Here is a 17,271-nt window from a genome sequence, read left to right as displayed (position 1 = left end):
GCTCAATGCAACTTGAGAGAAATATAGTCAAACGCAGAAGTGGGGAATTTCAGGTCGCTTCAAGAACCCGATGGCAGTGGGGAAGAAAATGTTTTCGAATCTTGAAGTGTGAGTCTTCTGGCTCCTGTACCTACTGCCTGGTGGCAGCATCGAGAAGAGGACATGGCCCGGATGATGGGGGTCGTTTATCATGGATGTCGCCTTCCTGAGCCATCGCCTCTTGTAGATGTCCTTGATGGTGGCGAGATCTGTACCCGTGATGGAACGTAATCCTTGTAGCCGACTGTGTTCCTGTGCATTGGAGGTCTCATACTCGGCTGCGATGCATCGAGTCAGAATGTTTTCCACTGCACATACGTGGAAGTTTGTCATAGTCTTCGATGACCTGCCGAATCTCCTTAAAATTCTAAGAAAGTGGAGACGCTGGCGTGCCTTCTTCATGGCAGAATCTCTGTGCTAGGCCCTGGCTAGATCGTTCGAGATGTTGACAGCCAGCAACTTGAAGCTGCTGACCCGTTTCCTCGCAGATCCTTCAATGAGGACTGCTGCGTGTTATCCTGAATTCCCTTCTTAAAGACCACGATCAGTTCCTTGGTCTTGCTAAAGATGAACAAGACGTTGTTCCCACTCAACCAGCTGACCAATGTCACTCCTGAACGTCTCGCGTCCTTTCCTGTGATTCTGCCAACAACAGTGGTGGCATTGGCCATTTTGTAGAGGGCGTTGGAACTGTGTTCATCCACACAGTCGAAGCTATGGAGTGAGTAGAGCAGGGGTTAGACAGTCAGCCCTGAGGTGCGTCTTTATTGGTGGTCAGTGAGGAGGAGGTGCAGTGCTATCAAGAACAATGCACTCAGAATTATATTGCAGGCCAGTCCAACACTCAAACACAGTGTCAGGCTGTTTTGCATTATTCACCATTCAATCAAAGAGTTATGTTCTGATCTGCATCGGAGCTATGATATGATAGCGAGCAGGAAAATCATTGCCTTTGCATATGTATGAAAAAATCAGACAGGCATGAGCAACGACTGGGGATAGGAGGATTAGAGAGGATCTGCGGGAGATTTATTTTCACACAGAAGTTTTTTGAATCTGGACTGCACCAACCCAGTAGCTGCTTGAAGCGGACAGAACATTAAACGATCATTCAACCGAGAAGGAGAATGTCCAAGGTATAGAAGGAGATAGACCGTTCTTTTTTGCACTGGGATTATTGAAGGTGTACAATCGATGGTCTGCATGGGTAGAATGGGCCAAATGACCTGATTCTGAGCTGCCTGACTCTCTGAATCTCAGCGCACTATAACCAACATTATTCAAACTTGCACTGAAGTTAGTGTTATTTCAAAATGAGCCAAAGGTGACTAAATATAGTTGTTTTAAATATAGTTTGAACAATAAGCATCGATAATTACATAAAGCTAGTCAGTAACGTATTTGTGGAACAACTAACATGAAAATAGAACAAACCCCACACTCTCACACTGTACCAGAGACTGAAAAGTACAGAATGAACCCACACACTCACACTGTCCCAGAGACTGACAGGTACAGAGTGAACCCCACTCTCTCACAATGTAGCAAGACTGACAGGTACAGAATGAACCCCACACTCTCACACTGTCCCAGAGACTGACAGGTACAGAATGAGCTCCACGTTCTCACAATGTAGCAGAGACTGACAGGTACAGAATGAGACTTTCCCTGTCTGTTTCTGACTCGCTCTCTGTGTCTGCTCTCTCTCTCTCTCTCTCTCTCTCTCTTGCTGTCTCTCCCACCTCATGTATTTTATGTATTTTTCCCCATTAAACGTCTTACGCCTGTTCCTTTGCTCAGGCAGTTATGTTTTGTTTCCAATTCAACCATACTCCTCCCTCTGGCGGTTGATAATTCCAATTTATTTTTATTTTGTTCTCTGAAAGACTGATGCTTCCTTCACTAATCCCTCCGTAGTTATTGGTTTCAATTCATTCACAAATATCTCCTGCTTTTGTAACATGGCTCTCCGAATTTTTAGACTCTGTGTGTGTCTTTGTCTGTGTTCCTGTGTTATTGTGTGTGTGTGTGTGTGTGTGTGTGTGTGTGTGTGTGTGTGTGTGTGTGTGTGTGTGTGTGTGTGTGTGTGTGTGTGTGTGTGTGTGTGTGTGTGTGGTGTGTGTGTATTATGGGTGGGAAAGGACTGAGAGTAAATCAAAGTCAGTGACGACAAGGAACTATGTTCTTCCAGCTCTGGTGGGTTGGTGTATTCCGGAGTTGGACAGCGGGATGTTAAGCCGGTTACGTTTATGGGTGTAGCTATAGCACAGTTGTACAGAAATTGTGAAGGGAGCGACTCAGTTTTGCACGTCTCCCCTTCTCAGTGCCTGTCGGTGCTTTCTGTCTCTCTGCCTGTTTCAAGCTCTGTTTCTCGGTGTTTCTATCCTATTGGCCGCATGTGTGTGCGTGTCTCTGCCTCTGTCTCTGTTCGGTGAACGTGGGTTTCCAGTTTGTTGCTGTGGCGGTGTGCACGACCCATTGCAGCTGGTGAGGATGGATGTGGCGGCTGAGTGCAGAAACACCTGCGTTTTCTGAAGGGGATTCTGGGCTTTGGATTACAGAAAAGAGCACAGAAACACAGGCCGTGAATCCCACAAATGTCCGGCGGTTGTGGCGAAGTTGAAATCACTTGTTTACCAGGTTGCTGCAGAGGGGTTATTTCAGACAGGAGAATGGACTGTTACTTGGCTCAGAATTCCCAGGTCGATGAAGCAAACATTTGTCTTTCTCACACCCGACCTCACCAACACCAATGGACATGCGGTTCATCCACTGCCACTGACCCTTCATATGTTTTCTTATCCAAGGCACTGCTACGTGTATTTTGTCCACAGCACGGCCAGTCTCACCAATCATCCCCCGATCTGGCCCACAATAGATGAAGGATCCTGAAACACTAACGATTCTTTCTGCCATCAATCCCAATTCCTCCATCTCTCCATAACTCTGCAAACTCATATGGAGCGACAATACGACACTTGCTCCGCCATCTCCTCCCGACCGGCTGCTCACCGAACTGACACTTCCAGATTTTTGCAACCTGTTGCTTATCCGTCTTCCCTCTGTCCGATACGGACGGTCATGCGTTCAAAAAAATAAACAGGAATAAACACAATCAAAGTGGTGATGGAAAGCGGGCATTCGTCGAATTAATGTTGATGAAACCATTAATTACACCATTGCCGGTCTGCTCTCAGCTAACTTTCAGAGTGTTGTCGGAATTTCTCCATTGTGAAAAGATTGTCTCACTTTTTCAGAAGCTCTGTGCATATGACTTGCTTTCAATTGTGGTGACATGGGGTTTTAGAATAAGGGGTTTATATTACAACTAAATAAATCAAGAGTTATAATCCTGTGTGCAGTTCTGAGCGTCCCAATATGGGAACAATGTGATAGTGCTGGAGGAGCTTCAGAGGAGAGACGGCACGGGTATTAAGTGGGCAACTAACAGGTTACTGAAGAGAGGTTATTTCAGGAAGCACAGTGTTGTGTTGCTTACCACATGCCCCACAGGTCCAGGTATTAAACGTTTCTGAAATATGTGCTGTCATTACCAATTTTCCATCTCGACTCTTTCGCACAAAGCTGTTGCGTCACGTGTACGCTAATTAAAACTTAATTTGTCCGGCAAACATTTCAACCCAGAACACATCGGAATATGACTTTCATTCGCTCAGCAGCAAAGGCTCCGAACACTGCAATGTCGCCCCAGCCTTGCGCACTGTCCAGGAACCATTCCTGCAGCGGCGCTTCTGCACTGCTGGACCAGCACTTCAGCACAGGGATACCGGGCAAATGGTCACAGCGAGGAAACAAGCAGCAGGATAATTCATCTATATACAGCATGAAATCTGTAATTGGCAGGGAATATATTTAACGCTCGACTTTTTCATCTCATAATTGCTACTTTACACATTAGCCAGGGCCGTTACACTGTTATCAACTATTTAGAACATCAGACGTCCAGGAAATACAAAATTAGCTAAATTGTCAAGAACATCTTGAAACATTGTTGCATGTCATAAAACAATGAATATCTGTGCAAAGAAAATATCTTCAGGTAACTGAGACGAGTGAAGGAGGCGGTGATGAAGAACGGGACCTGTAGTCTGCTGGGCAGGGAGAGTGGACTGAGCGTGGAGGCTGGATGTGCGGCCAGGAAGGAGCTGAGGGAAGGAGTTCTGTCTGGGCAACTGCAGGGGCAGAGCAATGGGTCGGATTGTGCCGCTGAATTCACTGCACACTCGGCAGAAATCAGTGACAAATGTGGATGAATCGGCCTGCGGAAACGATCAGTCATGTGTGATCAAATTTACTGGTCTTATTTACAAAAGAGAAAGCTCTGGGCACGTTGACGTATTTGTGTTAAGTCGCCACAATATTTGCACTGGATATAATAGTGTTGATATAAGGTGTTTGTTCAAATGACTGTAACTGAGAACAATGGTCAGGGGTATAAACGTGTCACTGGAGACTGACCGTCTGCAGAAATCAGAGCCTGTTGGATCCCATCAGCTCAGGGAGTCTGCCGGAGCTGTGGATTCCGGAGCAACAGGTCACAGCTTCACACTGAAATGAGATATCCAGAATATGATGGTTACGAGACATTTACTATCCTGTTATTTCAGCCGCTGGTGTTCCCGGTAAGCCGCTGTGTCAGCTGCCGATGGTGAAAATTGCTGTCCAATTCCAGAGCTCTGGATTTTTCCCCCCTCTCTCTCTCTCTGCGTGTTTGTACAGATACCTGTCCAGTCGCAGCATTTCAGGAATGAAATGGAGATGCAGGCGACGTCTGACATCTGGAATAAAAACCAACTGCGGGAGGAACTCAGCGGGTCGACCAGCATCTGTGGAACTCACCGGTTCGGACAGCTGCAGCCTGACCCACTGTGTTCCTCCAGCAGTTTGTTTTCACAATAATGGAATGTGCACGGTCTCTGCGCCTTTGGTCTTGTAGCCGCTGCATTGCATTTGCTGTGATTCCGTTTATACAGCCCGGGATGATTGTCTGTGCTGGGAATGGTTGTGCCCGTTAAGGACAGGAAACAGATAATCAACAGTTGGCAAATCTGAGCAGTTGTGAAGAAACCCATGTTGTAGAATGATGCTAATGTGAATTTCTTTTTATAACTAAATAAATGTGCAATGACTGGATGTGGGAAATCTGTGAAGAATTCAGTGAAATACATTAGCAAGTTTGCAGACGACACAAAGATCGGTGATGTTGTGGATAGTGTGGAGGGCTGTCGAGCTTGCAGAGGGATATTTATGGGATGCAGAGCTGGGCTGACAAGTGGCAGATGGAGTTCAATCCAGAGATATGTGAGGTGGTACACTTTGGAAGGACAAACTCCAAGGCGGAGTACAAGGTAAATGGCAGGATTCTGGAGAGTGTAGCGGAGCAGAGGGATCTGGGGGTTTATATCCACAGTTCACTGAAGGTTGCCTCGCAGCTGGGTAGGGTAGTTAAGAAAGCTTATGTGATGTTAGCTTTCATAAATCGTGGGATCGAGTTTAAGAGCCGCGAAGTGATGATGTAGCTTTACAAAATTCTGATTAGGCCACACTTGGAGTACTGTTGCCTCATGATAGGAAGGATGTGGAAGCGTTGGAAAGGGTGCAGAGCAGATTAACCAGCATGCTGCCTGGATTGGAGAGTGTAGATTATGGGGTGAGATTAAAGGAGCTAAGGCTGTTCTCATTGGAGAGAAGGAGGATGAGGGGAGACATGATAGAGGTATACAAGATATTGAGAGGAATAGATAGAGTGGACAGCCAGCGCCTCTTTCCCAGGCCGCCAATGCTCAAAACAAGAGGACATGGCTTTAAGGTATTGGGTGGGAATTTCAAGGGTGATGTCAGAGAGAGGTTTTTCACCCAGAGAGTGGTTGGTGCATGGAATACGCTGCCTGGGGTGGTGCTGGAGGCTGATACATTGGACAAGTTCGAGAGATTGTTCGATAAGCATACGGAGGAATTTAAGTTAGAGGGATATGTGGTTGGAAGGGGTTGGATTTGAAGGGCGGCATAACATGGTGGGCCGAAGGGCCTGTATTGTGCCGTATTGTTCTATGGTTCTATGGTTCTTTGCTCTTGGCAGCAGAGATTACATTGTAATTAACAGTTATCAATACTGTAATTATTTTATATTATGTCTGCATTTAACAGCGCTCCAGATGTCAGACGACTGCATTGAGACTTCTGCAGGTTGCTGAAGCCCTGTCTATTGTCTCGTTGTGATGGATTCAGTGGGAGACGACGTCTGGCTGTGAGGTGTGACAGCCCGCACTGTACCAGTGGGCATTAGCCGACCTTCCATTGTAAAACCAACAAAATGACAAATGATAAGATGTGAAACGCAAACAGAAAATGCTGGGATCACTCAGCCCGGCAAGTAGCGTGTCTGGAACGAGAAACCTGTGAACGGTGCGGCTCACGGGTTTTTCCCCGAACAGTTCTGAGGAAGCGTCGGGGACTCAAAACGACAACCGGCTTCCCTTTCCGGACTTGCTGCTTGCCAGGTTGAGCGCTTCCAGGTTTTTAATGTTTTTGATCCTTCGTTTAATTGTTCCGTCACTGACGGGGAGTGCGGCGAAGGGACGTAGTTCGTGCTTGGCTGTTGGAACAACGCCGCATTCTGCTGCCCGGATTTATTAACTTCATTCAGCAGAATACGCGGGCGGCGCCGGTACAGTTGATCCATCCCTCATCGCCTCTATGGAGGCAATTATCCAGCTGGAGCTTCCCCGCTACTACAAATTTAAATCAGTATTTAGGATTCCTAATCCAGATGTGACACATTTTACAAGATGCCGTAATCTCCTTCTGTGTACATACCAGTTCTGCCCCTTCTCCGGATCCTTAGAAGGAGACAGGAACGAATTTCCACCGCTCGATGCAGCAACAAAGTGGAGATGTCACCGGGACCTGTCAAACTCCTGCATTGGCTTCGGGTCTGGACAGTCATTTCTCTGCTTCCTTTTCTCTTGATTCCAGTTAACCTGGTGGCTATTGCGATACCGTCTCAAGGAAAGTGCGGTCTGTCGAACTGCATCACTCGAGACCTGATGGGAATGGCAGCGGCCGATCTCCTGGTCGTTATCTAGGACCCACTGCTGACGTGGACTGTTGGGATTTATTTACCGCGGTCATTCCTTCGCATCACTCCCGTGTGCAGTCTCAGTATATCTGCAAGCACAGCGCTCTCTGTCTGGCTGATAGTCGCTTTCACCTTCGATTGATGTGTCGCCATTTGCTGTGAGAAGCTGAAAACAAAATATTGCACCGAGAGAACGGCGGCTGTGGTTATAGTGACAGTGAGTGTGCTGGGTTGTTCAGAGGCTGTGCCAAAGTACTTTACATAGGAGCCTGACGAAAAAATTGATGATGTTCCCTGGAGCTTCAGTACATACTCCGCATAGGCGGCATTTGAGTTGCTAAGCCGCATTTAACCCCTTGTTTGCCGTTATTTCTGATTTCTGCTCAATGACCAGACTGTCAGACGGATTTCAGCGGCAGGTAGAGTCCGCAGAGGGCTCGAGGGCCTCAGCAACAGATAATGACAAGGATCCAAAGATGGAGAACCGAAGGAAATCCATCGTTTTACTCTTGAGCATAACCGGCAGTTTCATTCTGTTGTGGATAACACAGGTGGGGTTTTACATCGATCATGGAATTTCAAAGATTCACAGTTACTCTTCCACTTATCCCCATTAGATCACAGAATTCCCATCGGGAATGCTGCAGGTCCTCGGCCCCTGTCCCACCGCCGTGACTCAGAGCAAATTCCGACAGGAACTGAAGAACCCGGCGAAATATCCGCTGAATCGGATTCTGAACGTTAGAAATAAATGGTATGAAACATTACAATTAAATCTGCCGACCTGCTCCCTACCGGACATGGTCACTTAGGGAAGTGGAAATCGTGTTGTGAACGGAGATCTGAAACAACAGTGAGAGCTGATCCTGTCCGCAGCCCGTTCTTCCCATCCCAGAGATCCCCCACTTGTCCCACACCTCCCTTCCCCCCTCGCCTTTCAGCTTGATACGAACTTTTACCCCTGTTACCCGGTTTTGTCAACGCATTTCCCTGGGAGCGTTAACGCCGTCCGTTTCTCTTTCTGCAAATGTGTGAATTGTTGTGCGCTTATAGTATTTTTCTGAGCTCTCTCTCTGCCCTCCCCTGCTCCCGTATGTCCCACTCATTTTCTTCACCGTCATTTACTCTCTCTCTCTCCTCTCTCTCTCTCTCTCTTTTTCCTCCCTCTCTCTCTCCATAATGTCCGATGCCTTCTCTTTCTCCCTTGAATGAACATTCACTTGCAAATATTAACTGTTTTATAAATGCTGGTAAACAGCCGTTACCTCTCCCTGAAGCGTTCTCTTGTCCAGAGACTCAAAAGTAACCTCCGCTTCTCCATGCTTTTTTTCCTCACAGCTGAATTATCCCAGTGCTTCCAATAGCTTCATAAATCGCTCTCCGTCGTCACTGCAATCTAAGCTCTTGTGTGACAGGGTCATGGTCATGGAGTCACGCAGCACAGAAACTGGCCATTCAACACACTGGATTCACACATCAATCACCGGTTTACACTGATCCCATTTTATTTTCACAACATTCCCATCAACTCCCCCAATCACTTGCACACGAGGAGCATTTCAAAGGGCCAGTTAACGTCCCGACTACATGTTCAAGTGTACTTTGGAAATTCTCTCCTGCTAGTGGTCCTGGTTGCTCATGAAGGTCGACTGATTATCTATGGACGACACGGACGCCATGAGCCGAATAGTCTCTTTGCTGAGCTGCAAAACAAAAAGAAATGCGGGGAATGCTGAGACACTGTGGGAAGAGGAACAGAGCTTCAGGTCAAACACCCTTCGTCAGAACGGAAAAGGGAACAGAAGATGCCTGCAAGATACAGGAGAGGATTGTGACCTGAAATGTGAACTCCTTTCTCTTCCCACAGATATGGCCTCATCTGCTCAGTATTTCAGCAGTTCCTGTGGCTGTCTTATGTTGCTGCAATATGAGTTATTTTTAGATTTTCACTTGCTATCAGTTTTAAAAAAAATCATCCATCGGCTTCTGACATGAATCCGTGGGTCCAGAGAGTGTGAGGGGCAATCACCTCTTACCCAGTAAACTGCAGAGAGTATCGACCCACTATGGTATCATCACAAGATCACAAGACAAGGGAGAAGAAGCAGGCCATTCGGACCATCGAGTCTACTCGAGGGAAAAGGGAAAAAAGAAATGGGGAATGGGGAGAAAATAAAACCTATTCTAATTCCAATTTCCGGCCTTATCCCCATATCCCTTGATACCCTGACTATTTAGATAGCTATCTATCTCTTCCTTGAACGCCTCCACTGATCTGGCCTCCACTGCTGTACGTGACAAGGAGTTCCACAAATTCACCACCCTCTGGATAAAGAAATTTCTCCTCATCTCTGTTTTGAAACTGTAACCCTCTAATTCTAAGATTGTGCCCTCTGGTCGTGGACTCACCCACCAAGAAAAACAGCCTAGCCACATCTGCTCTGTCCTTTCTTATCAACATTGTAAATGTCGTTATGAGGTCCCCTCTCATTCTTCTGTACTCCAGTGACCAAGTCCAAGTGCCGACAAACGCTCATCATACGTAAGCCCTTTCATTCCTGGAATCATCTTCGTAAATCTCCTCTGAAACTTGTCCAACTTCAGCACATCCTTCCTAAGATGTGGGGCCCAAAACTGCGCACAATATTCCAAATGAGAACTCACTAGTGGCCCGTAGAGCCTCATTAACGCTTCCTTACTTTTATACACTATACCTCTCGAAACGAATGCCAACATAGCATTCGCTTTCTTTACCACCGATCCGACCGGTTGTTAACCTTTAACGTATCCTGCACGAGTACCCCCAAGTCCCTTTGTACTTCCGTACTTTGAATTTTCTCTCCTTCGAGATAATAATGTGTCCGTTTATTTCTGTTTCCAAAGTGTATAACTGCACATTTCTCAACATTGAATCTTATATGCCATTTCCTTGCCCATTCTTCTAAACTATCTAGGTCCCTCTGCAACCTTCCTATCTCCACAATATTCCCTACGCCTCCACCTATCTTGTTGTCATCCGCAAACTTTGCCACGAAACCATTTATTCCATTATCCAAATCGTTGATGTACAAGGTAAAAAGGAGCGGTCCCAACACCGACCCCTGCGGCACACCCCTAGTAACCGGTAACCAACCAGAATGAGATCCTTTTATTTACACTCCTTGCTTTCTACCAACCAGCCAATGCTCCACCCATTCTGCTATCCTACCCGTAATTCCATGACCTCTCATTTTATTAATCAATCTCTTGTGAGGCATCTTCTCGAAGGCCGTTTGAAAGTCCAAATACAAAACATCTACCGCCTCTCCCTTATCCACTCTACCTGTGAATTCTTCAAAAAAACTCCAAAAGGTTGGTCAGGCAGGATCTTACTTTCACAAAACCATGTTGGCTAGGACCTATCTTGTCTTGCGCCTCTGGGTATTCCGTAAACCCATCCTTGAGGATAGATTCCAATAATTTTCCCACCACTGACGTCAGACTAATAGGTCTGTCATTTCCTTTATGTTGCCTCCCACCTTCCTTATACAACGGAACTACATTTGCGATCCTCCAGTCCTCCGGAACCATGCAGGAATCTATCGATTCCTGGTAAATTATCACCAATCCCTCCACTATCTCTAAACCCACCTCCTTCAGAACCCGGGGATGAACCTTATCAGGTCCGGGACTATTATAAGTCTTTACACCATTTCGTTTTCCGAGCACCTTCTCCCTAGTAATCTTAACTGAACTCAGTTCCACTTCGTGAGACTCCTGACTAACCGGCACTTTGCTGATGTCCTCCACGGTGAAGACCGATGCAAAATATTCATTCAATTCCTCTGCCATCTCTCTATCGTCCATTATTATACCTTCTGCACCGTTATCAATTGGTCCTATATCAACCCGTGTCTCTCTTTTACTCCTTATGTATTTAAAAAAAAACTCTTACTATCATTTCGCATGTTATCCGCCAACTTCCTTTCATAATTCATCTTTTCTTTCCTTATGACCTTCTTAATTTCTCTCTGCAGGTTTTTAAAAGCTTCCCAGTCTTATGTTTTCCCACTAATTTCTGCTTCTTTGTAAGCCGACCCATTTGCTTTTATTTTAGCCTTCCCCCCTCTCGTTATCCACATTTGTGTCTTTTTTTCCATCCAAAACCTTTTTTCTTGGAATGTATCTATCCTTTATTTTCCTTATTTCCTTAAGAAATTCCTTCCATTTCTCCTCTGCCGTCCCTCCAGCTAGCTTACTCTTCCAATCAATTTGGGCGAACTCTTCTCTCATACCATTGTAATTTCCTTTCTTCCACTGAAATATCGATACACCAGTTATCAGCTTCTCCTTCTCAAACTTGAAACTGAACTCAATCATATTGTGATCACTGGTTCCGAGTGGTTCCTTTACCTTTAATACCCTAATCACCCCCGGTTCATTACAAAGCATCCAATCCAAAACAGCCGATCCCCTGGTGGGCTCTTCAACAAGTTGCTCCAGAAAAACGTCCCTTAGACATTCCACAAACTCACTCTCCTGAGTTCTACCGCCTTGCTGGATTTCCCAGTCCACCTTCATGTTAAAATCCGCCATAATTATCTTCACATTGTCACTCTGGCATGCTTTTACTATCTCAAACTGCAACTTATCGTCCACTTCCTGACCGCTGTTAGGGGGCCTATATATGACTGCTACTATTGTCCTTTTACCCTTGATATTTCTTAGCTCCATCCATAAGGATTCCACCTCCTCTGACCCAATGGCCTTCCTTTTTATTGATTTTATTGATGACTGGCTCTGAAGCGCAGCAAGGAAGGGTGAAAGCAGACCCACAATAGTGATAGTAGACTAGATAGTTCGGGGGCAGACAGGAGATTCTGTGGCCGCAAACAGTACTCTGGGATAGTGTGATGCCTCCCTGGTGCCCGGATCGAGGATGCCTCTGAGCGGTTGCAGAACATTCTCAATAGGGAGTGTGTGCAGCCAGAAGTCATTGCACACATTGGGACTAATGACACATGCAGAAAAAGTCATGAGGTCCTGCAGAGTGTATATCGGGAGTCAGGAAACAGGAGAAAAAGGAGGATCTTAAGGGTAGTGATATCTGTATTACTCGTCGTGCCACGACGATTGAGAGGAAGAACAAAGCGATATGGCAGACAAATTCGCAGCTGAAGATTTAATGAAGGGGAAGGATTCAGTTGTTTGGATCACTGGGATCTCTGTGGGACAGGAACGACCTGTACAAGCGGTAACTGTTCCAGAGTCCAAATATTTTGGAAGGTCACCAACAATTATTCACTGTTTCCTACAGGACTTCCTCCAGTACAACTCAGAGGGTGTCGACAGTTGAAAAGAATTCAGCCTTAGACAAAGCGCGGCATCAACAAGCGTCGCAATCCCCGCTGTTCCAAAGGAAACATTTATAAGGGAATTGACATCCTGGTGAATCTCCTCTGCACCCTCTTTCGCGAAATCTGGCCCTCCCTACAGTGTGGCGAACAGAACTGCACACAGCCCTCCAGTGTGGGCCGACTCAAACTCGAACATGTTTGGAACAAAGCCACCCTGCTGTTAAGTTCCATGTACCGCGTAATGAAGGAGCTCCCCCGTTTGGATGCGTCGCACCCTCACCTGCATTAGTTGTCACGTTAAGGGTCTCTGCACATGGAAACCAAGGCTCCTCCACCTCCTTAATACTCATTAAAATGCACCTGTTCAAGTCAGGGGAGAATTTAACGCACCGATGTCATTCTTGCCCCAGACCGTCAGCTCTTTTATATCCAGCGTCGGGTCCAAACAGCCCATAAATACTGCGGTTGCTGTAAATTGGATATGACATCAAAACGTGCTCTAAAACTCAGCAGGTCACGCAGCGCCCGTGGAGAGAGAAGACAGAAGTGTCAGGTCAATGCCCTATGACAGCAGACGGAACATCAGCTCAGCCCCGCCAACCGATCTCAGTCTCTCCCACCTGCTGACTCCCAGGTGCTGGGGGAAGAAAACCCGCCGTCCTCACCCGCTCTGGACTGTACGTGACTCCAGCCCACACCAAATGCAGTTACCTGGTGACTGCCCTCTGAAGAAGCCCGGCAAGCCCGTCGGGTGGATCAGAAAAGAGAAGGAGAGTGAAACCGGACAGGCCGCCCAGCCCGGGCCACACTGCAGTCCCCCCCCCCCCCCATAGTCATCGCTGTCTGGGCGACGGGTCAGGATCCTGGAGCCCGGTTACTGAGAGCCCAGTGGGAGCGCCCTCACCACACGGGGCGCAGCGACCCAGGGAGGCGGCCCTGCACCACCTTTTACCAGGGCAGCTGGGGAATGACAATAACCGCTGTCCCTGCTGCTGGTGCCCACGGTCAGAGACTGAGAGCAAACTGGGAGGTCTGGGGGTGTGGTGACTGGTGAGGAAACCCTGCCCCGCTCTGACTGACATTCCCTCCGTCCAACCGCCCGCCGGACTTCAGCGTGAAAGGTCATCGACTGAAACATTTCTCGCTCCACAGACGCTGCCTGACCTGCTGAGTGTTTCAGACAGTTGCTATTTGTGGTTCAGGATCAGTCCTGTTTCTCTCACTCCGGGATCGGTGCTGACCCCGTCCGTCCCGGCATCCATGGATCGTGTCTGGTGGCCGATGTCCTTCTGTCTGCCCAGCCGTGGGGAGAGGGGTAGTCGTGGCCGAGTGGTTAAGGCGATGGACGAGAAATCCATTGCGGTTTCCCCGCGCAGGTTCGAATCCTGCCGAATACGTGTTTCTTGAATTTTCTGTATTATATTATCCGTGACCCCCGGATCCAAAACATCGATTTAGATTGTGAAAAGCCGGTTCCCAATACCAGTCCCTCGTCGCGGCGTCCCAACCCGAGAATCATTCCTCAACACACAAGAAATGACCGGGGAGAAATAAACAGTCGGCATTTCAGGCCGGGACCTTTCACCAAGACTGGAATTCATCCCCGCTTCCTTCAGGGTCTCTCAGTTGAGCACTCCGTCAGCGCGTTCGGCTGTTAACCGAATGGTTGGTGGTTCGACCCCACCAAGGGACGCTGGCGATCCGGCAGCTTTCGCTGTGCGTGTCATCATCAGCTGGGTAACACTGCACTGTCCGGAGGCGGCAGCTCACTGCTGCTGCCTCACTGAGCTCAGTGGGAGCCCTTCCTGCCGTGTCTCACATCAGGGAGCCCCGGTGTTCCGCCTCCCTTTCACTGGGATGTGTGTGCTTCCTCCGGCGATGTTCTTGGAACTGACGGGATTGCGGGACAACTGTCGTGATTTGATTTACTTTTAGCTCTTCGATCATTCATTTGAAATCTAAATGGTTTCGGCCCACGGGGTCTGGGGAGAGAACGGGACAGGGGATTGATAAATCATAATCGCACTGAATGGTGAACGGCCGAATGGCCGGTGGCAGCCCTACTAGCTATGTTCCAATGTCTACGTCTTTTGCTCAACGGGTGAGACACAGCAAGCAGCGGCCTTTTTAAATTACGGAATAGGAGGGGGAATGTAGCTCACTGGGGGCACGCATGTTTTGCATTTATGAGGTCCCGAATTCAATCTCCGGCATCTACACGCTGGTGACCTTGAATTTGGAACAAAACCCCGGTGCACGTTCCTGGAGAGACTTCCGACTGACCTCAGAACGGAAGGCCAGTAAAATCCAAACCTGATGTGCGCTCGAGCCACAAAGGGCTGGGAAAGTGACATCTATCATGAAGATCTCACCTGCAATATGTCCATAGCCAACTGCCAGATTTGCGCCTCTTAATCTTAACTTGTCCAATACCAGAGGCCATGCACTTAAGGTGAGAGAGGTAATTTCAAAGGAGACGTGCGGGGCATTTTTTTTACACAATGTTGTGGGTGCGTGGAATGCGCTGCCTGGGGTGGTTTTAGAGGCAAATATGAAAGGGGAGTTCAACAGGCTCTTTGACAGGCCCACGGATGTGCAGGAGATGGAAGGATGTGGACATTGTGCAGGCAGAAGGGATTAGTTCAGTCGGGCATTTGATTACTAATTTAAATAGTTCGGCACATCATTGTGAGCCCAAGGGCCTGTTCCTGTGCTGCACGGTTCCATGTTCTATGTTGGAGGAACTCAGCAGGTCAAGCTTCATCTGTGAGAGGAAAGGAATTGTCGACGTTTCGGGTCGACAACCTATATCAGGAAGGTCACAAAGAGACAATGTGAGCTGCCGGCCCTTCAGCACTGAAGGAAATCCGACATTTATTGAGTTATAGTGATAGGTGTGGGAAGTTAATGAGATCTCGGGATTGGGCAAAATGAGTCACCACCAGGTGTGGGTGAAGCCTTTGCGTGGTGGCCCGCGGGGAGACTTCAGTATCCCCGGGTCATGCCCCACAGCAGCACAGACCGTGCCCTCTGCTCTGTACATTCACGTTTGACCCAGAGAAGGCGGAAGAGACACGGAGGAAGAGAAACAGAATGTCCGACAGCAGGGCCGCAAGAACAGTGTCAATTAAGTAATGTCAAACACAGTTGTTGCTGAAATGTTGGGAACTGGGATCCGACTGGGACAGAGTACAGACAGCACAGGGATAGTAACTGGATGGGACAAGGAATAAGGAACAAAGGGAAATGGAGAGGGAGAGGGAGAGGGAGACGGAGACGGAGAGAGTGGAGGGCAGAGAGAGGGGGTGAGAGAAAGATTATGGGAAGAGATAAAGTAGTAAGTCAGAGGGAAGTAAAGAGAAACCAACAAAAGAAACAGTATAAGTCGGAAAGGAACACGGCAAAAATGAGTAAAGGAGGGAATACGGAAAGTTGCACTTTGTTTGTCTCACAGCAGAGTGGTTCAGCGGAAGTGTGCTGGGCCCAGAACCCAGAGATCGATGGATCGAAAGCATCCTCTGCTGTTGTTCAGCAGAACATTTAACAACGGAACCCTGTCACGTCACACATTCACACAATGTTCGTTTCACTTCACTTAGAATGAAAATCTCGCGTTTCAATATTAAATTTACTTTTATTCCATCATTTTATGTGGGCAGGTCTGGACAAGAGAACGACCTATTGTGCTTAGATATGGTCCAATACACATTGAAGTCTGTTGTGAAAGGCTGAGCTCTGCCGTAGAACAGAAAATGTTGGAAACACTCAGCAGCTCAGGCGGAAATCGAAAGCGAGTTATCGTTTCAGTGCCGGGACCCGTCAGTAGAACCGGGTCAGAGAGAGAATAAGTGAATGTTCAACAGCTGAGAAGGTAGGGAGTGCGCAGTGGGGGGAACAAGGGGAACATCTCCGACACGGTGAGACCAAACACATCATGTGACGGTGCTGTGGGACACACAGGACAGGCCGGCTTTGGCCCTGGAAAGGGGAAACACGGAGCCACAATGACTGATGGGTGACGGGCTGAAATGTCCAGTTCCGGGATAGGGCGAAGGGGTTGGAAACGGTATGAGGAAATGTTTTTCTCCAAAGAGTGGTTGGTGTTTCGAACGCACGACGTGAGGGGATGGCGGAGCCAGGAACTCTCACAACATCGATGAAGTGTCCAGAGGAACATTTACGTCGAAAAGGCGGAGACGTTTTGGGGACAAGGGCTGGACAACGGGTTCAGCACAGTCGGGAATGTTATCGTCGGTCCGGACATGCTGGGTTGAAGGGCCTGTGACCCTGTCACCCTGTATTACTCCTGTCAGTGCAGAAGCACCGGGTGTAGTCCGTGTCGGAACGGAGGGGGAGTGAGGGGATGATTGCACGGGGTAAACCCAGACAGGGAGCGAGGGCGGGGGAGGGTGAACAGACTGATGTCTCTCAATGTGAACACGTCATCTGGGACATTGGGATCATAGAGCAGAGAACAGTTCAGCACAGGAACAGGCCCTTTGCCCCACCACGTCTGTGCCGAACTCGATGCCGAATTAGACGAAACTCTTCTGCCTGTACTTGATCCATATCCCTCCACACCCTGCAGATTCATGTGTCTATCTAACAGCCTCTTAAACGTTACTGTCGTGTCCTCTTTCATCTTCACACCTGGCAGCCCATTCCAGGCACCGGCCGCTCTCTGTAACACACTTGCCACATATATTCCCTTTAAACTTCCAACACTCACGTTAAATGCATGGCCTCCAGTATTTTACATTTTAACCCTGGGAAAAATATTCCGACTCACTGCCCCAT

The 17,271-nt window shown here is 47.9% G+C and overlaps 1 non-coding gene across 1 annotated transcript; it reads left to right on the top strand.

Moving 5' to 3' along the window:
- The first annotated feature begins 13,789 nt into the window (after positions 1-13,789).
- trnas-aga (transfer RNA serine (anticodon AGA)) lies at positions 13,790-13,871 on the top strand. Its single transcript has one exon. It is a non-coding gene; the product is annotated as a tRNA-Ser (tRNA).
- Positions 13,872-17,271: the final 3,400 nt, after the last annotated feature.

The sequence above is a fragment of the Pristis pectinata genome, chromosome 42 (genome assembly GCF_009764475.1).
Source record: "Pristis pectinata isolate sPriPec2 chromosome 42, sPriPec2.1.pri, whole genome shotgun sequence".
Lineage (NCBI taxonomy): Eukaryota > Metazoa > Chordata > Chondrichthyes > Rhinopristiformes > Pristidae > Pristis > Pristis pectinata.
The sequence above is the reverse complement of the archived record's forward strand: the minus strand, read 5'-3'. Positions and strand labels throughout refer to the sequence as shown.